Source organism: Orbicella franksi, chromosome 4 (assembly GCF_964199315.1).
Source record: "Orbicella franksi chromosome 4, jaOrbFran1.1, whole genome shotgun sequence".
NCBI classification, from domain to species: Eukaryota; Metazoa; Cnidaria; class Anthozoa; order Scleractinia; family Merulinidae; genus Orbicella; species Orbicella franksi.
Genome location: NC_138148.1, coordinates 3,306,200 through 3,331,871, shown reverse-complemented (window position 1 = coordinate 3,331,871; position 25,672 = coordinate 3,306,200). Strand labels below are relative to the sequence as shown.

Genomic DNA, 25,672 nt, shown 5'->3' with positions numbered 1-25,672 from the left:
CCCTCGTGTCATTTCTGCTCTACTGCGGGTAGAATACGGCTTATAGACAAGAATTTTGTATCGAAGAAACAAAATTGAAAAAACTCATAATGCGGTTCATTTGTTTCAGCTGTTAATTGGTAAGGAATAATTCACTTTTTAAAAACGTCTATTAAGCCAAAGCGCACTTAGTTATAATGCATATAGTTTTTCTGTTAGACTTGATTAAAAAAGAAACTTGTAGTGTTTTCTTTTGCTTACAGCACTCTCGCCCATCCTAAAACTATTCTCATCTCGTAAAATTAATTTTTTCCTGGAAACTAAGCACCAGTTGGTGTAAAATAAAGAGTAATGTTTCACTAGAAATTAAAAATAAGAAGTACGGTCCAAAGAATTAATAAGAATTACTGAAGGTAGAAATACATGCATGCTTGGAGGCAGTGTTTATTCCTGAGTGTGCTTCCTCAATACTTCCCCTTTACTGCTCGGATTTATCGTCTGCAAACATAAAAACGTATGAGTGAGTACGGGGTGTTTTACATTCAATTTCAGACCTTGCACAATTTTAGCTCAAAAGGAGTATTTCGAGTCACCGTAATGCACAACCTTTCAAATGGAAATGGAATTTGCAAGACGATCTACTGGCAAAAAAACTCATTTCAATATGAAAGGTTGTGCACCAAGACTCTTGTTGAAACAGAGGTAAGACCAACTCTGAAATGGCTCATTAGAAAGTGTAAAGATAGTATTGAACAGACCTGAAACTCATTTCCTATCATTTGCCCATTTTTCAAAGTAACTAAGCCAAATTTTGAAATCCATAATTACGAAAGCTTAGCAAGTACATCCTCTCTTTATATGCTGAATCTGATGACTTTCGGAAATAAAGTCAAGGCTTATATACAACATATTTCGAGTCATAATTACACCACAGTTGTGCTTGAGAGAAAAACGGGTTGAAAAAGAGAGAAACGGGTTGAAAAAGATTGTCTCAAAGCAAGTTTGTTCTCCCTTATGAAAATCTGCGTACCTCACCTCACTTACACATGTGCATGCATCTAACAACTAGATCAGCAGTGTATTAGTAAACATATTAACCGAAATGTTCAAACGTCCACCTCGGAAGACGCGATATGTGTTATTAAATCAAGGCATTCACATTCTAGTTTCGAATAAAGAAAAAAATTCATGTTTCTAATAAATGGGGTTAAGAGTGCTTAAACGTTCAAACATTTTCACTTACAGTGCTCCTAAATCCAGTGTGACGTCATCGCCAATTAGTACAAAAGGGGCCCAGTACTTCACCGCACTAAACTTTGCAGACTCTCGAAGAAATTTCATAGCTCGGTGAAGAGACACGCTGGCGCTTCTCCCTTTACTCAGGTGTCGGTAGAAGATTTTCATAAACATCATAGTGGCCTCGTCATCTATTGCCCAGAGAGACACTAGAACAGAACGAGCTCCAGCACCCAGGAAAGCCCGAGCGATACCGACCACACCCTCAGCTTTGATCTCTCCTTGGCCACTATGGCAACAGCTAAGAACAACAAGTCTTGCTCGTAGCTGAACAGCTCTCACGTCGGCTATTTTCAGCATGTGATGCCTCTCGTACTCCGCTGGACTGATATACTTCTGTGTTGAATTTGGAGCCAAAGCAATTTCACCATGTTCGCTATGGCCATGTGCTGCGATGTGGACCTGAAATGGTTGTCATTCTATAAAGACACTTTGATATCTAAGTGTATCATTGCTTATAAGCGACTACGAGGTGATGGAGAGTTGAAGTGCCCTTATAATTTAACGATTTACTTACGTTAAACAGCATGTTCACTCTAGACAGACTTGGTATTCTAATGTTAATTTCATTGCCCCGATATTTAATCGCCAGTCTGAGGTTTCCACCGGGACATGTAAAACGTGGAACAGTTTACCACCCTTTTTAAGACAAAGGGACTCGCTCAACTATTTCAAATAGACAATGTAATTTCGTTATTTATACTACAGTCAAACCTGTATTGAGCAAACACTTTGGGGACCCTTACTAGTGTCCGCTTAATACAGTGAGTCCGCTGAAGACAGGTTCCTTAAGCATTCGTCTTAAAAGGGTGATATTAATATATTAATACTGAAAGGGTTAAATACCATTGCCCTAAACGTACAATAACTTTGGAATACCGTAAAATTTCTAAAGTAAAAAAAAGGGAGGCGCGGTGGCCTCATGGTTAGTGAGCTCGTCTCCAGATCGAGCGATCCGGGTTCGAGCCCTGGCGGGGGACATTGTGTTGTGTTCTTGGGCAAGGCACTTTACTCTCACAGTGCCTCTCTCCACCCAGATGTATAAATGGGTAAAGGCGAACTTAATGCTGGGGGTAACCCTGCGATGGACTAGCATTCCATCCAGGGGGGAGTAGAAATACTCCTAGTCGCTTCATGCTACGGAAACCGGGATAAGCTCGGGCCTGGTGGGCCACTGGCTCGTATGCAGACTTTACCTACCGTAGAATTCCTAAAGTAACGGCCCCCAAAAATAACGGCTCCCCGAAAGTAACGTTATTTTTTTACCTTCCTATCGAACCCTAAAAGTAACGGCGCACCTGAAAGTAGCGGCCCTTTAAAGAAGTCACTGGAAGAGAAACTCTGATCTCATGCGCAATACCAATGGATCCGCCTGACTGCAAGGCTGAACAACTTAAAGAGTTATTAATTTGTGGTTTTATATCGAATTCATCCGAATCTATCTTGAAACTCTGATTATAAGCTGTTCTTGTTTGGTAGCAGGGTCACAAATGATACAGTACGACATTATGATATAGATGCGACCATTGTACTTTTGCCCTACAATACCATTATTGAGGGCCGTTTTCGTTATACAGTCTACTTTGTTTATATGGGTAAATTTAGTAACATACATAAACGGAACTTTTAATTTCATGTTACGCGTCCGCTTTGTCTAAAACATACAAACGTTTTTTAACCATCGGAAAGTAACGCTTACCCGAAAGTAGCGGCCCTTTTCCCCGGTAAATCCGAAAGCAACGGGTGTCGTTACTTTCGGACTTCTATGGTACCGTATTTCCATAAACAATGACAAGTAACTGTATGTGATCATTTGATGAATGAAGGATTTATTAGGTCATTAGTTTTACAGACTTTAGGTACAAATACGAATTTCCTGTTTGCCACATAAATGTTTTGTCGGTGTGGTCACGTACGTAGTACTAATTTGGTCACTCTTTGTTGAAACAGATGAGAGACAGCATTTCCTTTCTTTTAGATCTGACAGTTCCTCTGTTGGCAAAGTTAAATGGCCGATCTATTTATTCGTGGACAAGTAACATGTATTCTTTTTCCATGGTCCGTTTAAAAAAGTTTTTAACAAGAGAAATGACCATGAAAGTTAAGTTTTAGGTGTCCACGACCACTTAATAGAGGTGTCCATTGAATACAGGTGTTTATTCAGGGTAAATCTGGCGGGAGAAAAATGGGACTTGCGCTGCTGTCCGCCCAATAGAGGGTGTCCGCTTAATACATTTTTTTACTGTAATAATAAGTTTAGATTTCGGCTGATATGTGGGTATATCTTGTATATTTATTGTATGGTATTTTCTGCTTAATGTAATTGAGAATTGTATTATGAGTATTGTAGAGGGCCACAAATTTATTAACTTTGGCTACTTAGTGTAAACCCTCTTTCACTAAAGACTTTACTCAATTACTCACTCTCTCACTCACTCATTTACTTACCAAAGCAACAGAAGTGATTCTTTTTAGCACCTCCTCCTTAGTTGCTTCCCTTCCCGTTAGAGGCGTAGTGTTTAGAACCTCGCCAACCATCTTTACCTCTTCTATGGCGTGTGGTAGCTGTGGTAAAATGGGTTTACCAAAGATGTTTGTAACTTGCTCCAAACATGGATCTCCCACGAGCAACGCCCCAGTCGTACTGTGGTAGCATTCACCAAGGTCTTCGAGGAGCTTTAAACTTGTCAGCGAGGGAATTAAACGGATCCTGGTGGATTCACTCAGGTACCTTCCAGCTTTATCCACAAAAGCAGCAAACGGAGCAAGCCACAGTGGACCATCGGGGACAATGAGCACTTCATCACCATCTAGCACACTCTCAATGGGTCCAAAAATGCAACTGTACAAAAGGCTCAAAGAACTATTTGTACAACGCGCTGACTGTCCCATTTCATCAGATTCACTGCGGGGTGGCAATTCCACTCTCAGCTTATTCACACAACGGCCACGAATGTGATTTTCTTTCAGACAATCTTTCCTTAACCGCTCTACAAAGCGGACTGCATTTTTATTTTGTACAAGCGTTTGTCTAAACTGAACATTGTTTCCTTTAGAGAGCGCCCATAGACTGATCGTGTTGTGTTCAAGTGACACAAAAACCGTTTTAGTAGACAAGCAGCTCATCACGCCTGAAAGAACTTCTCTAGCATCAGGAATCTCCGAAGGTGGTGATTCCAGGCCAAAGCGTAACTTCATAAGATCTAGTAAGGCCTGTGCTCTTCCTTGCTCCGCGGCACACAAAGCCTCATCAATCTTCGAAAGCCTCAGCAGAGCTGTGTACAGGGCGGTGTACGCATCTTGGTGCGTATCGCGGAAGCTCAATTTGAAATTATCTTCGACTTGAAGATGTCTCACATTGTCATAAACCTTTACACTGGAACGATAAAACTCCAGAGCCTCGTGCAAAGAACTTGAAACATCATAGTCACAACCGAGCGCGTAACACGCACATGCCTCTCCGCATCTGTCTCCAACTTCCTTAGCAATGTTAAGATGCCGCTTGTGGTATTCTACACCAAGCTTTATACTACCCATTCGTCGATAAGCAGTACCAAGTTTACAACACGAACATCCCTCTCCAATCTTGTCACCTACTTCTTCAGCGATACTCAGAGATTGAAGGCAGTAATCTACGCTTCCTTTCAAATCGCCGAGACCTAAGCAAATTGAGCCAAGAACGTCGTATGCACTTCCTTCTGAATGCTTGTTTCCAGCTTCTTTTGAGATGTGAAGAAATTGCATACAATACTCCTTAGCTTTTCTGAAATTACGGAGACTTCTGTAAGCAGTGGCGAGGTAATAGTAGGCACGTCCTTCTCCAGCCCTGTCTCCCACTTCTTTGGCAATGGTAAGATCGAGCATGTGGTACTCTATGGCTTGTTTGAAATCACCGAGACTTTGATAAGCATTGCCAAGATTGCCGTAGGCACCTCCTTCTCCAGCCCTGTCTCCCACTTCTTTGGCAATGGTAAGACGGAGCATGTGGTACTCTATGGCTTGTTTGAAATCACCGAGACTGTCATAAGCATTGCCAAGATTGCCGTAGGCACCTCCTTCTCCAGCCCTGTCTCCCACTTCTTTGGCAATGGTAAGATGGAGCATGTGGTACTCTATGGCTTGTTTGAAATCACCGAGACGGCGATAAGCATTGCCAAGATTGCCGTAGGCACGTCCTTCTCCAGCCCTGTCTCCCACTTCTTTGGCAATGGTAAGACGGAGCATGTGGTACTCTATGGCTTTTTTGAAATCACCGAGACTTTGATAAGCATTGCCAAGATTGCCGTAGGCACGTCCTTCTCCAGCCCTGTCTCCCACTTCTTTGGCAATGGTAAGACAGAGCATGTGGTACTCTATGGCTTGTTTGAAATCACCGAGACTTTGATAAGCATTGCCAAGATTGCCGTAGGCACCTCCTTCTCCAGCCCTGTCTCCCACTTCTTTGGCAATGGTAAGATCGAGCATGTGGTACTCTATGGCTTGTTTGAAATCACCGAGACTTTGATAAGCATTGCCAAGATTGCCGTAGGCACGTCCTTCTCCAGCCCTGTCTCCCACTTCTTTGGCAATGGTAAGATGGAGCATGTGGTACTCTATGGCTTTTTTGAAATCACCGAGACTGTCATAAGCATTGCCAAGATTGCCGTAGGCACGTCCTTCTCCAGCCCTGTCTCCCACTTCTTTGGCAATGGTAAGATGGAGCATGTGGTACTCTATGGCTTGTTTGAAATCACCGAGACAGCAATAAGCATTGCCAAGATTGCCGTAGGCACGTCCTTCTCCAGCCCTGTCTCCCACTTCTTTGGCAATGGTAAGATGGAGCATGTGGTACTCTATGGCTTGTTTGAAATCACCGAGACAGCAATAAGCATTGCCAAGATTGCCGTAGGCACGTCCTTCTCCAGCCCTGTCTCCCACTTCTTTGGCAATGGTAAGATGGAGCATGTGGTACTCTATGGCTTGTTTGAAATCACCGAGACGGCGATAAGCATTGCCAAGATTGCCGTAGGCACGTCCTTCTCCAGCCCTGTCTCCCACTTCTTTGGCAATGGTAAGACGGAGCATGTGGTACTCTATGGCTTGTTTGAAATCACCGAGACTGTCATAAGAATTGCCAAGATTGCCGTAGGCACGTCCTTCTCCAGCTCTGTCTCCCACTTCTTTGGCAATGGTAAGATCGAGCATGTGGTACTCTATGGCTTGTTTGAAATCACCGAGACTTTGATAAGCATTGCCAAGATTGCCGTAGGCACCTCCTTCTCCAGCCCTGTCTCCCACTTCTTTGGCAATGGTAAGACGGAGCATGTGGTACTCTATGGCTTTTTTGAAATCACCGAGACTTTGATAAGCATTGCCAAGATTGCCGTAGGCACGTCCTTCTCCAGCCCTGTCTCCCACTTCTTTGGCAATGGTAAGATGGAGCATGTGGTACTCTATGGCTTGTTTGAAATCACCGATGCTGCGATAAGCAATTCCAAGATTGTTATAGGCACGTCCTTCTGCAGCCCTGTCCCTCATCTCTTTAGCAATGCTAAGATGTCGCAGTTGGTGATTAATTGCATCGGTCGTTCTTGCTTCCATTTCTGCACGATTTAAAGTCAAAAATTGAACAACTAGCTTAGTATGCACTTTTGAGATCTTGTACCTTTAATATAGGAAAGCCTTGCAGCAGTGCATACAGTCCCTCATATATACAGTATATCAATGTTAGAGCCCTGACAGGTTATCAGTTATTCAGCCTTGCATTCTTGCATAGTTAAAGCATTTCACGCTACAGCTTCTAACGTTACAGATTTATAAAATTATAGCCGTGCACTTCACAGCCACACATTACAGCCTTGCGTATTTATAGCGGCTGAAAATCATTACAGCAGGCAGCCTTACTGGTTTTCCTTGCAACTTTACAACCTTACCTAAGAATCTTACTTTCTCATATCGTTACAATTAGGAGTAAGAGCCTTAAACTTTTGTCACCTGAAAGCCTGGCAATCTTGTTGTCTCGCCACCTAGATTTTAGCTGGCCTATGGAAAGTCGTCGAAAAGCCATCACGCGCTCTATGAGTTCATATTATAAAGAATTGTACAGTGGCATCGTGATTCGAGACAAAAAAAGGTGACCCAGACAACAAACAACATGAGTGAAAATTAGCCCAATGTACATTTTCCTAAGTCGAGGATTGAAATTAGCGGTCTTTCAATGTTTCAAAAAATTTAAAGCCCCAGGGATTACCTTGAATGTTGATTGACCTCATCAAAGGCCAAGTTTAACAAAATATTGGTCGACTTTTATTTTTCAAGTCCCGCCCTATTTAGCAATTCTAGGGTCGACCACACCAGTTGATATCCAGCCAATGGTTCTAAAAATCAGTCATGGTGATTTGTCTGGGATGTTCACTTGAGGCAATTGGATCTTGTGAGACTCAATTAAGGCCGAGTTGCCTTTTATTCAAGTCTTGTAACCATATAGTTCGCCATAAAACTTAAAACAAATTTGTGTTTGATGTATTTTGACACCTTGAAACTCCACCCGCAGTTTTTCCAAAAACTCTGTCATAAATGTTTTTAAAATTTTGCGATCGTTTAGACAACTATGTCAGGTCGTAAATCCTGACGTCTTATATCCAAAATTATCTCTTAATGATAAATTCTTCGGTCTCATGTAAAATAGGATATGACGTCATACCGTTGGCATGGTACCTCAGATCATGGTAAAACGTAAGTCATTTGAAACTTTCCTCTTTCTCTAGCACACTAGTAGCGTTCGAGTTTCTGATTAATAACGCTGGGGTTCTAGTCATTCAAAGTTGAACGGTATCATTACTCAAACATCCGATCGAGCCACCTTAATTCCACGAAGAATAACGTAGAATTTATACAGAGTGCTTGAAAACCGTGAGCTGAGTAACTGGTCGAAAGCATGGCAAGTGAAACACGTTTTCTTTCAGATTTTCCGCAAGAGCGCCTTTCTGCAAAAGGTCCTTTTATGGTAGAAATTGTGTCGCTACGGAATAACCAATAAACTTTCCAACTTTCTAAAAGAAAACAGTGAACAAATTCCCTTTGAGATGGTGTATCATTTTTTAACACTATTCAAAATTAGAAGAGGGTATATAGTAACTCAAGGTTGGTAATTCCTTTCTTTCTTCCTTTCAGCCATTATGATTCGGTTTTTCGACATCTGGGGGATCTGTATGCATTTGTATATTTTCATAAATGCCGTGAACGCCTAATTCAGCTTGTCCTTTTTTTCCCATTAGTATCAAAAGACTTAAATTTTAGCGTATCATTTTTAGCCAACTTGGAACTTTCATTTTCCAGATTTCATAATTAATTATAACTTTTGACAAAAGGTTCGTCTTTTCAAGAAACACGAAATTTCACATATTTTATATTATTCCACTATGATGCCACTTTTACCATTTTAGGTGAAGAGAACGCGCAAAATAGTGTAGAGGATATTACACGGTGGCGAGTGATTAAAGGATCCGTTTACAGCACTACAAGACCACTGACTTTAGGAATAGCTAATCAAACGACTGTATCATGTGTATCACGTAGTGATGAACAAAACAGAACAACATAACACATGGCTACGCACAAACCAAAACGCTATTGCGTCAGCAAAGTCAACCAGTACGAAGGAGCAGCTTACCAAACAGCATACATTATCATATATTATTCTAATAGCGAGACGGGTATGAATTTTATTTTCAAGTGGCAAAAAAAACAGTAATTTTCATTTGCTTTTGTCACAGGAACATAAAATTCATATCTTTGTGCCCACCTGTAATGTTTCTTTTAATATATAGACAAAAACTGCAGAAGCGAATCGAAAGCACAAACCGTATGTGGACTGCAGCTTGGCGGCCGGAAAATCTTGAATATCTCTCCTTTGGTTTACTTTGAAGAAACTCCTGAACAGTTTTAAACCACATGAAGTTTCTTTCTTCATTTTGGCATTTTTGGCATTCTCGTGCTCCTTAATTAGTGAACGGTTTTATGTCGGCTTCGGCGATTTTAACATCTCTATCGCTCACCATCTTTACACCAGCATTTGGCAAAGTTTGGCCGAGTGGCCGCGCAATGCAAAGGCGTGATATCCTCACTAATAGATTATTTTCTACAAGTGAGGAAATGGAAAACTCGTTTGAATTTTACGAGTAGTGCATTTTCAAGTGAAAAGTTCCTGTCTATAGATAAGAGCCAGTATTGCACTGTAGAGATGTATTTTGTTTTCGCCATTCGCACGCTCCTTATGCGATCGGTAAGATTTTCAGATGGTGCAGGATTTATTTCAAAAGCTAACTAGTAGCCGAAATACTAGAAAATGGAATAATAGTTAGGTAATAGACTAATTTCGGTATATTAAAATTCAGCCTAAAACAATAGACCTCAATACGAGGCTCCGCATTGGAATGAATACAGAGTTTGTGGGGTTTATCGGCCCAGAGCCTCGTGCTGAGGTCTATTGGGTTAGGCTGAATTTTAATATATCGAAACTGGCAAAAAGTCAGTTATTGTTATAAGTCAGGTCATCTGTAATTGCTAGATTTTAAGCTTTTCAAAGGATTTAGGTTCGGTTACGTTCAAGAATTGCAGTTCGATATTAACACAACAATTTGACTGACTGGTGTAACAGCAAAAATGCATGTCTTTAGCTGATGTGAGTAATATTCACTAATATTCATTAATATTTGTTTGTAAAAATAAATCAATTAATTTTCCAGTTTGGCTAGGCAAAGGACAATCTTCCAAGCGGTCCAAAACTTAAGGAAATCTATGTTGTATATTACAGGAAGAATTATTGTCCCGAATTTTCCCCGACGGCTTTCTGCACCGCAGGGTAGAAATATCTCCAATATAATCCTGCTATAATTTGTAACACTGGCCTAAACTTTTCAGGCCTAAGCCTCATTCATGTTAATAATTCTCTACCATGCAGTATTATCCACTGAATAAGCGGATCCTTAATCAGTCTGCTATTCAACAAGAAGTTCAAATATTACTAAAATTCATGAAATTATTTTCGCTGTTATATTATTTTTTTTCGGGCAGCGAAATCATTGACTGAGTCTCGGTGTTTCTAGGTAAACCGCCAACAGTAGGTCTTGCTGAAAATCAGATATGGAAAAAAAACTGATTTATGAACCGTCCAAATTAAACTAGGATTTTCAACTGGCCCGCATCCCGCACTATAACAATTTCGGTCCCACGCGCATGCGCCCTACTCGGAATCATTTTCCTGATCCGGCCTGGTTTATCTCACATTTCTCCGCCTAACGCTTAAGTTGACGGGGATATTTTAACCTATAATATGAGCGATTTTGTAGCCAGAGGTAAAAACATTGACTAGCCTGGGGTGTAGCGGGTTCAAATCTCGGATGCTCCAGGTTTTTTGTACAGAACTGACACTCCACGGAGACTTATCCAGAATTTATTCAGAGTACGCGAGATTAAAAGTATAACTGCGAGCTGAGTGAACTCCGGTAATAAAACATATGTTTGGGTTAGGGAATATAAAACTTTCCAGACTTGTATAAAAAAAGATATCCTAGAAATTTCCTTTGAGTTACAATTCTTTACATATTGAATGATTCAATGCTGTTGACTGTCAGAAGAGGCCGTGTGTTATCTTTTGGTTGCTAATTTTCTTTCTGTTTCTGACTTGATTCACGTCTTTTCGTGACCGTTCTGAATGGCTTCCTTCCTTTCCTCGTCAGGATTATTAAAAGATACAAATTTTAGGATATCAATTTTTGGCGAGCTTCGTAACTTTCGTTTTGGAGATTTCGTAATAAGATTTTGACTGTTCGCAATCAGTTCTTTTAAGCATAACTGAACTGCCACATTAATTCATTGCAATTCACAGTCCAACACGTCAGTCATTAGGTCATGTTTTCATAACTTCAATCAATAAATAGTCATTTCTCAGTTGCTAAACTAAGAGAGACTACTCACTCACCTTTAAGCTGGTGTTCACGAGTAATGAATCTTGAGCAAATGCAGTATCTGCTTTCGTCTTCTCTCTGAGATGGAAATGATATATCGCGTGAACATGACGTAGAGATACTTATATGTTATTTGCCGGCCGGGAGTTCTGCATTGGGAAAATCTGTGCCCCAGGTTTTGAGTACGGCCCTCGCCTTGCGGTCTCGGGCCGTAATCAGACCGAGGACACAGTTTTTCGCAAAACGGACCGACCAACAACGGAAAATATATAAAATAGCGTGTTTATTTTTTTCTCTATGATATTGCTTTGAAAGCAACTTTTCTGTTGAATTTTAAAAATAATAATAATAATAATAGAGAGATTAAGCATGACGTTACGTCAAACGGCAAACGGCAAAGATTACCTCTGATTTTTTATTCTTTTCTTGTAATCCTTAAATAAAGCACACAAAAATAGAAAAATGCCTCCTACTATTCACCGCAATTACAAATATTTTCACTCTCCTGTACAGACAGCAGAAGACAGACGGCAAAAGTTTCATTTTTGCCGTTTGCTGTTTGACGTAACGTCATGCTTAATCTCTTTAATAATAATAATAATAATAATAATAATAGTAATAATAATAATAACAATAAAATTAATACTTTATTCATATAGCGCTATATCTATCGCTATCCAATAGACTGACAAAAACTACTCACTCACCTTCAAGCTAGTGTAGCTGGGTAAATAATCTCCAGCGAATATAAAGTCTCTCCTTTCTTCCCTCTATTCAACTGATAGAAATAAATACATTGTGTGAACAAGCACGAGGCACAAAAAGAAATGTTCCTTTCTTTAGCTGCACATGGTGCTGAGGTACATTAATGAGCTCGGTTGATATTTCTATAACTGGATCGAGCAAGTTTTATAAGAAGCTGCTCTAGACGGTTCGGTTAAATTATTTGGGGAGCAGTGCAAAAACGATAAGAGATGAGCGAGGAGTATGCTTTCCCCACGTTCCACACCCCACCCACATTTTCTCTCGCTGTTTTTCTGCGCTGATCCTCAACTAACCGAACTCATGGAACAAGCTAACTTTTCCAACACCAAAAAACGCCGGGCTGCTAAAAACGTCTGGTGATACTGATTACTGTGTCACTGACCGCGTCTGGCTACTGCGCTAATAAACACTGACTTCTTGCAATAAAAAACAAGAATTGACGGACCGAGCTGCTGTGTTTTGGTCGTGTCATATATTTTGTGTAACTTAAAAAAGGTCAATTTTCCATAGCAATGTTGTAGTATCACTAGTATGTTGATAAAGCCAACTGCTGTCCAAAATTCAATCATATTTATATTGAGCCAGATGAAGAACTGTTATCTTATTTGCAGTCAAAAAAGCATAAGGTGAGAATGGTCAAAATAACTAAACTGAGAAACACGATACATTTAGCGACGGTTTTGTAGTGATTAATATACCTCACTCCAGATTAACAAACATTTTTGATTAGCAGGGGCCTTATCTCACACAAAGATCTGTGTCCAACGCTACATGCCCTTGTGCATATTCGCTATCCAACGTTACCAGGTCTCCCCTTTGCTTAACCGTAGTGGATCTGAGTTAGATCATAAATATGGCCTTCGATGTGTCCACTCATTGAAGTGGGAGCTTTGAAATCAAGTGGAAGCTTTATTCAACCGAATTCCATCAGGCTAAAATTTAATTAATTATTAGTAATTACACCCTAACTTGCATTGTAACTTTCGTTTATAAGTTCCAAAATCCGATTCTCTGATTAACATTCGGCTTTCTGTACCGATAACAATGGACATGCTGTATCACACAGCACCTAATGGCATACGTTTCAATTCTTCTGCCATTAGTGAGCAATGTATGACCAATATTATAATAACAGCTTATTAAAATATGACTTACTGTAATAAAGTTTTTATCGTCGACTCTTCCTGTTGAAGTCTCTCAAACTCTGTGAGCGATTACTAAGCAATCAGTGTTCTTCTCCGACCAAGTGGAAGTTATAGAACATCCTCAGCTTTGATTCGGTTTTGTTTTATCGCCTTGGACAATGTTTTTATTTACACATTTAGGTTTTGGATTTCAGTTTCGGCATGCAGCTATAGATTTCAGTTTCTGCATTTCACACAGTTTTTGGTAGTTAGATTCGAGACTGATTTCCGTTTTTAGCGGTTGGTTTTTAGATTTCGCTTGATTTTCAGCATGTACGGTTTAAGATTTTTGTTTGGGCCGCAGATTCAAAATCCAAAGTTAGAAATATGATAAAATGATTTTCTTTCATCAGTATACGTACTACCCTCCCATCCTCCATCTCCAGAAGAGAACAATGGCGTCTCAGTGCAAAACCAACAAGTTCATATTTTTCAATGTCTAGTTGGACATTACCAAAGTCTGGCTATCATTAATGTTGAGTGGAAACTAAATGTTCTTCCTTTAAAAAGTACCAGTAATACAGCGCAAGAGCAGTTTTACGGGGACCCAGGCTGTTGTGTTGTGTTCTTGAGCTAAACGCTTTACTCTTACAGTGTCTCAAATGCTGGGGATGGTCGGGGGCGGGGGGGAGGGTGTGGGAGGAAGAGTTAACCTGCCATGAACTAGCATCCCATCCAGGTTGAAATGCAATGCTCCTATCCACTTCATGCTGCAGAAACCGGAGTTAAGCGTCGAGAATTGGGCTTTAATGGCTTTGTTTGTGGCTAATGCTACGCAAGAGGTTCCCTCCGTGAGAGACCTAAACGTTGTCATGTCTGATGAAGCGCGGTTCATCTAAAAAAAAGTTCATCTAAAAAGGTAAAACGACAAAGGTGGGTACAAAATAACTTTTTGAATCCCGCATCTCGCCAGTATTTTGGGATCAATTCCGCAATCCCGCCCCACTCAGAATGTTCATCACGATCCCGCCTGATTGGAGTGAAGGTTCTTCGTGTTCCCTGTGTGATTCTCGGTTTTTCATCCTGCGTCCCGCATCCCGCAAGATCTACGTTGGAACCTCGATAAAGAATACTGTAATTTTGGATCTAAAAACTGTATAAGAAACTTGCAAGGTAACTGATCAATATTCAGCTGTAAATAACCAGTTTTATAATTGAGACAAAATTTCACCTGAAAAAATGACTCTGGACATGCGAAAGCCATTTTTACCTTTGTTTTTGTTTTCTCACACAACTACAAGTGTCTTTGATATAATTTTTGGCTGTTGTCCATGAACGACTTTTTTCCAAGGAGATGTACAATGCAACAATGCAAACCATTTTCAACAAATCGAAGAACTCCCGAAAAACCTGAGAAAACTAACATACGGTACCTATTTCTGTTACATTAAAGGTTTCTGTTTAGTACTCTAATACGGATGGCGCAGTCGCCTTACAGTGCGTTTGTCCACAAACCAAACTGTTATCTTGGGCAAGACACTTTAAACTCACAATTCCTCTCCACCCACGGGTATTGCTGTCAGGGTAACCCCCATTTCTAGAATCCTGTACAATTAGAACAGACGGATCAAGCTGGACACTGGAGTTGTACACTTAAAACAACTACGAAATTCAGACAATATTTCGATAAATTTAATCACTTCTTTTTCCTATAATTTAATATAAAAATACATGTGATAGCATTACTATTTTGTTCCGGGAAGATGATAAACTCACCAATCTTCATCTTTACCATTGGGAGCCTGTAGGCACGTCACGCGGGTTACGAGTGAGTCACGCGTGTTTTCTCGCGCAGCACGTATTTTGCGCTCGACAGGAAGTGTGTTTGTGTGTGCGTGTTGTACATGTATGTTTCCAGCTATCCGTTATGTGTCTAACGATTTACAGCATTAAACCTGTAGTCATTCTTGTTGTTATTGTTGTTGTTGTTGTTGTTGTAGCATTATTTTATCACACATAGAGGAGATATTCCTCACAAGTGTGATCAGTACATTTCTATTGCCAACAATAAAAACAATTTCTGTACAAAGGTTCTTCCTGGCATTTTAGACCAGTGTACTTCAATGAAATCTCCACCTAAGCTCTCCCAGTTCATGCTCCCTAGTAACTCTGGCGCCACTCCATGAGGGACTTGAGGGCGCCTGACTAGAATGCGCACACCGCTGGTCGGCCCTGTGCGGACTGCAATAGTTCTGGAACAAAAAGATGAAAAAAAATGCCGCATATTTAATATACGAGGGTCCCACAAGTAGACAGAAAGAAACCGTCTGGTATACCTTACTGATCATGACAAGTGAAAGAACATGTAAGCTAAATAGACCTTTCCAGCAATCCACTTCAGTGCATAAGGACAATAGCATCAGAGCGAGGTTGGAATGGACATTTTTTTGTTGTAGTTTTGTCCACCCTTGGCCTCGACTGGGCCCCATTGTTTGTTGGAATGCGGGAACGGTTTATTTGTCAAATACATGACTAAAAAAATGGTTAAACTTATTTCATTCTTACTTGGAGCCATTTGGAGATTTGACCATCAATCCACCCACGTGACCCTGCCGTTCTTTTGGTCCAGTGCCCACGTGACGGCTATAGTGGATCACGTGCCAGCCCAGGCCCTGTGCCAGCGAGTGTGCTACTGACAAGCGATGATAGCAGACCTGTAAAATCAGAATTATGAAAATCTCATGCGAGTTCAGTCCAGAAACAACAATATAATGGCTTCTAGTAGAGAAAGATTATCTTGACCAATGATTACCAGTTCTAAAGCCAAGATAAATGTTTTAAGCACACCTGACTAAGAATGAAATCTTCAAAATCTTGAGCGTGAGTGGACAAGTCCAAACTCTCGCCATCACCATTGACAACATGTATATCTCGTACTCCCACGTGCAGCTGAAATGATGATCTGCTAATAACAAATCACATCCTTTGATTAACATCAAGATTCTCAACACTGTGTTTCTTACATCTTTTCTAATTCCTTTACGAGAATTTTATTCTTAATCAGAGGCAGAGTTACCTTTGCTCTTCCTGGGTTTCCATTATTTTGCATCAATGTTTTGTTTTGTTTTGCAGCTGACCTCTGTTATAGCGAGATCAGTGGATTAGGTGTCTTGTGTCGGCGACAAGTGAAGACAATGAGTTGACTATCAACTTCAAGTTGGAGGAGTTAACTGTGTCACTTAAAGCCTTCTTTAGAGGTAATTTAATGTGATAAAGGGATGACCAAATGGTAGATACCTAACAAAGCCTATATTATTCGACTTGTAGGCTAACAGCAGAGGGTTTGTTCTCTAGTCTGCTTTTCTTTGTATCCCAATATATATATATATTTTTTAAGAAATGGAAGACAACGGGAACTTCTTAAAATCGAAATGTTAATTTCTGGAACTCTTTAGAGTCTACTTAAAAACTCTGCAAAACTGTGGCAAATTGAATTGAAAGTTCTTAGAAAAATAATTCTAATCATCTCAATTTTTATTTCATTTAGGACTGATTTCCTTTATAAAGTCCTGTATTCTAAGTTTTCAATTAACCAAATGGAAATCTTTTTTCACCTTTTTAACTTCTTGTAAATACTGTAGTTCATGTAAAAAGTTAAATTATCCCTTTCTAATAGTAAATACTGTTCTTGAAAAGCCCCATTGAGAAGGTGTGATGAAGTATGTATGTTGTGTTGGCTAGGAACCCAGGTTATGATGGATTCCGCTCAAAGTTCGAGCAATAAAAGTGCAAAAATTATTTCCTTAAAATCTACTCATAGAGCGGTAACTTTTTGAATACTATTTAAAACATCTCACTTTAATTAATTTCTCCTAGTGACCCCGCAATTAAATTCTCAAGCAATCTCGAAAAAGTTCATGTCAAACCTCGTAAGAATGCTTAATGCCTGTGTTATTGTGTTTTCAACTAACGCGAAACGTCTGTTTCAATTGAAATAAATTATAGATAACTTCAAGTTCAATTTTCCCTCGCGGGATCAGCTTGAGAGCTTAAGTCTCGATAAATTCTTCTTACCTTTATTCAAAACATTACCATGCTATGTGGATTTTTTTGGTAACTTTATGTTTGCCATTATTGCTCGAATGTTCTGCAGGAAATCATCTTAATATGTGGAGTGCAGTTAGTTAATTAATAATGAGTGTTTTAACCAGAGCTGAGTTCAACCAATATGGTCCCAAGATACTTCCCACCTTGCAAGATGTCCAACCTCTGGAGATGTGATGTGAATAGTCGCCAATGTAGTTGTATCAAAGCCGACACTGCTCCAATGACATGTAATACACGGATCAGTTAGTCTCGCCTTCACTGAATCAACCACCTCTACAACCCTGTAGTAAAGTATAAAAGAAAGAATGAATGCAGTTAAATGCAATTTAACAGAGTCAACAACAAAGAGCGCTTGCGCTCCCCTGGTAGTCAGCAGTGTCGACACATGTGCATGTGTCGGATTTCCACGTGCTTGCGCATCGTAGCGTGGAGTAAGTACAGGAGGCGTTTTCTGGCATTTTTTGTAGTGTGGCAGCTCATTGCCCAGGCAGTTCCCCTCCCACCCCTTTCCCTCCCTCTTTCCACTGTTTCAACAGTGTGATGGGTGCCTGTTCCTCTTACTGCATGGGGGCTCATGGCTGGGTTGCCAGGATTTGCCAGCCATGGGAGCAGTCTTCATCTAGGAGCTGGCTGCCAATAGTGGAAGCTCCTGGATGTCTCAGGCACTCAACCTTCATTTTAGCGACGCAGTTGTTAATGTAATATTCTGAGGCCAAACCATTTATATGTTTATCTGAAAGTACAAGTATTGTGTTTGAGAATTGTTTTCCCACCTCTCCTCAATTTACAACCTTTTAGCCTTATTTTGCCTTCGTTCAAGTACAGTAAAAACCTGCATGTAAGAACCTTGTGGTTTAAGAACCTGCTAGCAGAAATCTGCCATTTTAATACCCAAAAATATAAGAACCTGTACAACCAAACAAGATCACGCACGTTCTTGTATACGTGGGTTACAGTTAAATTATGATAAACATTTCAACCAAGTTAGGAGAATAAACTTAAAGTTGTGAATAAAATAATAGTGCATATTCAAGGACCAATACCACGTTTATTTATTGTTTCTGGTAATCAACAACCATATCTCCTTCATAGAAATTAACATGTTAATTAAGCACCTACTTGGCCTAAATTGCCAATAACTGCCCCAAAATACAAGAACCTATTTTGCTAGACTTAAAATATAGGTTCTTGTAAACATGCGGATTTTTACTGTACTCAAGAGCTTACCTTCTTTGAAGCACCTTGTGCCTTGAAATATTCAAAACAGTTTCCAATAGACCGTCACTGTGGAGTGAAACAAAAAGAAAAACTGTTGACCAATATGTCTGAGAGTAATGACAGTGTGAGACAAAATGATCATTCAAACAGAAAGTAGAACAGATCAGCCATGTAGCTGGGTTGAAACCTCCCACCTGATGGATTCCTAAAATGGTTAACAACATATGTTCGTAATAAGTAATATTAATATCAATTTCACAAAAGACTGTGTTAATGACCAGATTTCCAAACACCGAGAAGAGAGTTGAAAATGCGATGTGCAGTGGAGTATTTTGACGCACTTTGAGGCGTTTGGAAGTGTGGTCAAACACCATCTGGAGTGTTTGATATATCTTCTCAGTCAAATTAAAGCTAAGGAAAATAGAAAAATAAAATCGTAGAATATATGCTAATTAAGATCAGATATTCAAACGCCATCACAATCATGGTGTCCTTTGTTTCTGGCCGTGATTCTCCTTGTTAAAACTTGATGAATTATTGACGAGTTTGAGAACCACTGATAATAAACATTTTGTACAGTGTACAATGTATCTAGCACGTTTCATAAGCACAGCCGAGAAGCATGTGTATGTATTCACTAGCCTGAGAAAACAGATTGAAATGCCATTTGTATGCAAGCTGAATTCTTCAATCATAGACATAGAAACAGACAACAGATTATGCATTTTACTTGGTTGCACACTCAGCCATGGTAATAATGGTGTGTCTCATAGACTTGATAAGTAGTCTACCAGACTCACCAGCTAGTTTACAGGTGCACCAAGAAAACAAGACCCAAGCCCTGTCTGAGATTCTAACTCACACATTAATTCTACACTGATGACATATAGGTAGCTCTACAGAGGGTCTTGGATTCGCTGTTACCTGTACACAAAATTTCAACTGAGTACTAAGAAACCCGAGACATTAATCCCTGTAGAATCTTTTGGGTCAAATGTCTGATGTAAATAAAGTTGTTATATGTATATGTAAGAGGAATCATCCCATTCAAGCTAAGATATTACAGAAGCTAGTATCTGGTCAGCCAAACAGACCCACATTGAACTGAAACATTCTGAAGGCAGCTTATAGTGTAGATCCATTTATTTAAAAGGACAGTTTACAGTGTAAGTTCCACAAACCTTTGTAGATATGGAGTTACCTCAGCTGCTGTCATCACTGAGGCCCCAGCAAGGCAGAGTCTCTTGTTGCCACCCTGCATGGGGTATGCTGTGACAGGACGAGGGGTCACCAGAGCCTGTGTCTGATGGTGCTGCTTTCTGAGAAGAGAGTGAAGAGCATACTCCAGGGAATGCACGCGAGGGGCTTTCTCTTTCTCTGCCGACTGCAATTTACAAGAACCACATGAAATAAACAACAACAGTTTGACATTCAGAGATTCAAAATATTACCAAATGGCTTAAGTAATAACATACCGGGTAAATGGAAACTGAATAGACAGTGACAAAACAAAACTACATTTTTGCAGCTACAAGTGAAATAACAGTAAACAATAGAAACCCTGTTTAACAGAAATGCACACTTTGCTATTATATACAATAAAATACAAATTAAAAACGCCCCAAAAATATAGAAAAATAAACTAAAATAAAAATAAATGTAAAAAAAACATGCATATGCTTACCATATAATAATAATTATAATAAAAATAATAAAAATAACAATATTAATAATATTTATATTTATACAAGATAACCCTGTCAGTGTGATAAACACTGGTATCAAAGGTGGTCCTGTTATTAGAGTGCATAAGTAAAAATACATAAGGTCTAAAAGGTAAAAATTCACTAGGAAAATTGTCACACCGCCAAAAATATATACATGCAAAAGAAGTATGCATCTACACATAAAACATACTTGCAAAGTATGAAAACTCTCGAATTACATTATCCAATGATCCAGTTTTTAATAAATGATAATAATAATAATTTATCATGCTTGGTGATTCTCTTTATTTTCATCACCTTTTTACTGAACAATGTATCGACATTTAAAGGAGAAATAAGATATTGATCATCCTAACAGGAATTGGGCTCAATGGCTACAACAAACATTTAGATGTTGTGCCTTTTTACTATTTTGCTCTGAATTGTCTTTTTTGCAACTGTATGTGATGCAAAGATCTGTCCCTGGAAAAATCTGTGGAATGAAATAACTAAGTCTGTATCTAATTCAAAATCTGACTTAAAATTACTTTGAAATTCAAAAGTGTACAAAACTACAGTACGTATTTCCAAAAATGAATAAAGATCAAGATTAGTATAGAATTGGACACTCACCTCAGCTCTAATTTCATTTGCCATCACAAGGTGTGGTCTGTTTTCTTTTGTGTTGTAAGCTCCTTGTGACACCTGTTGATAAAAAAAAATATGGGAAACTTAAAATAAAGTAATAAGACTTTGTTACTGAAAAATTAACAAGTAAATTAACATTTTGATGCTTTTATAACATTAAATAATACTGTGGTCTCCTACTCGGATAAAGGTATAAGCTTCAATATAACAAAAACATTTAACATAAATATATACACCTGTATGATGTAGCAACTAAATATATCATCAATAAATAAATGAAAGGTAGATAGATATAACATAGATTTTTTTTGATGTGCACTGAATATACATGTGTGTCCATCCTGTAAATGGTAAAAAAATAAAACAAACAATAAAAGAAACATCTCAGATTTATACCTTCAGAGTAGCTTTTTATTATGTAGACACGAGTGTTTTATTGCAAAATACACCACTTGTAAAATTCATATGAAACCACATCCGGGACTCGGGTGGTGAATTTTCCATATCCTCACTAGTAAAGATATCGATTATTTCACTGATATCACGTTTGCCTCTTAAATTGTACTTAAATTTGTTGGTGTATGATCAAAACATCTTCAGGTCTTCCTCGAAATGCTTCGGCAATCTTCGGTAATCATCAGAAATTTTCACAAAATGTTTGGCAATGTTTGTGTAACCTTTGGACAAGTTTTGGAGAATCTTCGGAAATCTTTGGAAAGTGGCCAGGAATCTTTGGAAAATCGTAAAAAACACCGTCATCAGTATGTTCGACATATAATATAAAGAACATTACACGTTAGCTCAAAGATAAAAATTTTATGTTCTCCTGGCAAGAACAATATCTCACTCATTTGCTGCGCTCACTCGTGAGATATTGTTCTTGCAACTCGAACATAAAATTCATATCTTCTTGCCACCATGTAATATCCTCTATATATCCAGCAAAAATCAGATGAGCTAAAATCGCCACCAAACCTTACTTTTGAAGTGGTGCAAGTGTAAATTTTACAATACTTAACATGCACCAATTCTCAAGGCAGCAAGGATGAAAAAATAATCCTGTATATTTGCCAAAATGAGACTTGGGGATGACATTTGAGCAATGTTGACATAACATGCAGAAGACCTGCATTCAACCTGCACAAAGAGCTCCTTGCAAAACAGGTTTGACTGCGCCGATTCCAGCTTCTGTTGCCAGGATGGGATGACTGTTGGCATGTTGTCATAGCAACCACTTATTAAACTTAACAGAAACACAATTTAATTAACAGTTTGATCCTCCAAAGGAAAACAGGTAAAACAACATGACTAAATTTTAATTCTTAAGAATCGCATGTATCATAATATAATAGTGATGCACTGAGCTTTTTCAATTTTGTAAACTCAAGGTTTTAAGACATTATAATTACAACTTTTCAAAATTTCTTCTATACATGTACTTAACAGTTGAAAACAACAATTACATTAGAGCCATCGTTTTCACCTGAGTGATGATTACCACCTTCATAAACATTTGTTGGTGTTAAGATACATTTTCAGTCAATACTGAAGTATAGTCAGTTATTTATTTCACTCAACAATTAGATTATGAGTTCAAGATTTCTATCACATGATAATTGGTGAGGGCACAGCCCAAGTCAACTACCACGCATACAAATCGAGAACAAATACAGTGTAACCTAATTTTTTTTCAGTATAAATCTACTATTCAACTAGCAAATATCTTAAGCTTCTCTACAGACACTCCGAGAATGCAAAGAACTGTCCGCCATTTTGTAACAGCTGCACAAAATAATATGCTAGGCTACTCACTGTCTACAACAGAATATATAGTGAGTAGTACAGCCACTAAGAGAACAGAATCCTTGACAGAATGTTTGTAGATGTGTACAATAACAACATGTATATAGCCTGTCTATAGCACATCACTTTATTGTAGATTGTGGTTTTTAACAAAAATTGTACATGAAGCTGGATGTCTATACTTGGACTTTCGAAATATAATTAACAGTTCGTACCTCTAACAGTGGCAATTTCTAGCTCTTTTCCAGACTGAACAATAGCAACTCTGATCTCTGCTGTTCCCTCCAAATCACTTCCTACAGCCACCTCAAGTGCTCTGTTATCTTCAGTGGATTGCTCAGTCCTTTCTTCAGCTCTTGCTGCTTTTGTGACTTCAAATAAACCTGGATTTCTAAACTGGAAACCAGCTGGTGAGAGGGATGGCATTTAAATCATGTACAATGCTTTCAACATTACCATACACATATGCAAATTTGCTCAATGTCGATGGGTGAAATCATCAGCTTCTTTAGACTTTTCAAGAAAGGCTTATCATTAGACAGGCATGCAAATATTGAACCCTAGTATGATCAATATGTTATTTATCCTGACTGTATAAATACATTGTGAAGAAGACAGGTGGTGAGAATAAAAGAATCATCAGCTAATGGTAGGAGATGTTGTCTTGATGTAATATAAAATTCTCAAAACTAAATGTTTACGAAAGGAAATTTTGTATTGAAATCAATGAGGAAAATTAACACGAATGGAAGCTTGGGATCTGTTACTTAACTGGACCTTACATCAGACTTTTTATTACCTTTATATTAACTTCAATCTACATGAACACATTTGTACATACTGTAAATGTTTTCCACCTAAGCTGTGAATTTTTGTTAAACTCGGTATAAATTTAACAAGATCACTCTGTGTCAGTTTAAATTTGTTGGTGTGATATAATCATAACATTTCAATAATTGAAATGACACAAGGATGTCATTTTCGTCAATAACCGTTCATTAACCATTTTACATGTTTTTTACCTGAGCAGTATGTCAAATCTCCAACAATGGATGCCCCTGTTCTTTTTAACCTGACCATCTTTTCCGCAGCAACATAAGTTCTGAGTGAAAATCTTTCGCATTGCTTCCCTGGCTTGAGTTTTGATCAGCTCTTTCTCTCACGGCATCTTCCATTCTCTGTGCTCCTTGCAGCAGAATATCTGCGGCATTGGTTAGACTCTACAAGAATAAGGCACAACATGCTTGAGCCTCATAGATGCAATCATTGTACACCTTATCTGATCAAAACACTGTGAAGCCATATCTAAATGAAAAAACAGGTCTTGGAGTTATGTCGTGGATGGTATATCTTAACCAGAATAGATAAGTTTAAAGTAAGTTAAGTCTGCATACGAGCCAAGTGGTCCATCAGGCCAGGCGAGAATGTATCCCAGTTTCTGTAACATGAAGTGACTAGGAGTATTTCTACTCCCCCCTGGATGGGATACTAGTCCATTGCAGGGTACCCCCAGCATTAAGTTTGCCGGAACCCATTTATACACCTGGGTAGAAAGAGGTACTGTGAGAGTTTTAAAAGTGTCTTGGCCAAGAACACAACACAAATATGGTCCCGGCCAGGGCTCAAACCCGGACCTTTCAATCTGGAGATGAGTGCACTAACCATGAGGCCACCCCACTTCCCAGAGTAGCTAGCCTAAATTTTCAAGTTTTCAATAAGTGACCATAATAATTATTACACTGTATTATTACAGATTATTATTACACTCAGTCTCGATCTCCTTAGTACATTTGTACATGTAGCTATCCTTCTTCTTTTGTATCTCTCTTTTTTTTATTATTACATTATTTTATCTTTGGGTTTTTTTCTTAACTTGGTAGACTATCATTCTCAGTTTCATTCATTTTGTATGGAAGCTCTTTCCATCATTCTATCATAATTCATGGTGCCACCAGGTTGCTTTAAGAAGATGACAACAATCCTCGGTTTGACAATATATAGTCGTCATCCATAAAACAGGTTTTCATTACGTGATATGGAAAAAAAAAAACGACAGTCAACTCGTGTTCCTATACAAACCTTCTTTTTAGTAATCAGAGAGAGGGTAGCTTTAGGCGTGGCCTGGTTTTGAGAAACTGGGTCCAACACCATGTATTTCTTGTTACGCACTACATTCAGCACGTCCGATAATACACAGACCTCAGTTAATGACTTCCTGTGGGATATGTAAAATCAGATTAGTCAGAATTCTTTACACTGAAGCATGTATAATTGGCTTGGATATACATTCAATTACTATGACAAGCACAAAACATTCACATACCTCCATATCCAACTACCCATGCATTTGGTAACATACATTTAAAACATCCATGACTGTAAATAACATAATTTACAGCACAATAGAATCTACTCCTTCCAGATGAAACTTGTTACATATACATGCCAATCAATAGCAATCGATAAACAGTTTTTCCTGTGACTGCCAATTGATCACCAACCAATACTAATTTTATTGACTGATATTCATTGATTGATTGCTTTTCTGATCTTTGATCTTCACTGATTGATCACCCTGGAGAATATTACCTCAAGTTTTCTCTGACAGAATCCCAAGGCCACAGAGATGGTTGAAATGTGACAAGCGATTTCTCTTCATCCTCTTTATCGACATCTTCTTGTCCTCTCACATGTGATAGAAAGTATATTTTGTGTGCCAGCTTGGCCAGTTTCTCTGACATAGATAGCTGACTGATGGCGAGAGAAGACAACCATGAATGAAAGCCATACTTTACCGACTATTTTGATGTCTATTTTTGATTGTATGTTTTGACAACTACAGCGAACAACCCAGTTGTGATGTGAGTTGAATTTTAATTTGCTTTTTTTACTTCTAGTTTTGTTGTTATGTTTACTGATGTCAAGGAAATGTTGGTCTGTCAGATTCGTTGATGTAAATGTTATTGGATTTTGTGGTTAAATAAGATTTGACACTGTTCCATTCCAAAACACAGTAAAGCTTAGATTTATCCCAAATATTTTAAGCAACGATATCCGTGATACTACTTCCTGAACAATA

At 38.7% G+C, this 25,672-nt stretch overlaps 2 pseudogenes across 2 annotated transcripts in view; both read right to left on the bottom strand.

Annotated features, from left to right (window-relative positions):
- Positions 1–1,161: 1,161 nt before the first annotated feature.
- Positions 1,162–25,672, bottom strand: part of LOC145484567 (uncharacterized) — a 50,763-nt pseudogene continuing 26,252 nt past the window's right edge. The window contains exons 3-4 of the transcript XR_014049034.1: positions 3,724–6,773; positions 1,162–1,677 (exon numbers count right to left, since the gene is read on the bottom strand). The product of XR_014049034.1 is annotated as an uncharacterized LOC145484567 (transcript). The remainder of the gene's footprint in view (positions 1,678–3,723; positions 6,774–25,672) is intronic.
- On the bottom strand, positions 14,786–25,408 carry LOC145484336 (mediator of RNA polymerase II transcription subunit 17-like; annotated as a pseudogene). The gene is made up of 10 exons (XR_014049006.1): positions 25,183–25,408; positions 24,673–24,808; positions 23,616–23,813; positions 22,809–23,000; positions 19,618–19,882; positions 18,446–18,502; positions 17,362–17,499; positions 15,959–16,076; positions 15,677–15,825; positions 14,786–15,363 (listed from the first exon to the last, which is right to left on the bottom strand). The product of XR_014049006.1 is annotated as a mediator of RNA polymerase II transcription subunit 17-like (transcript).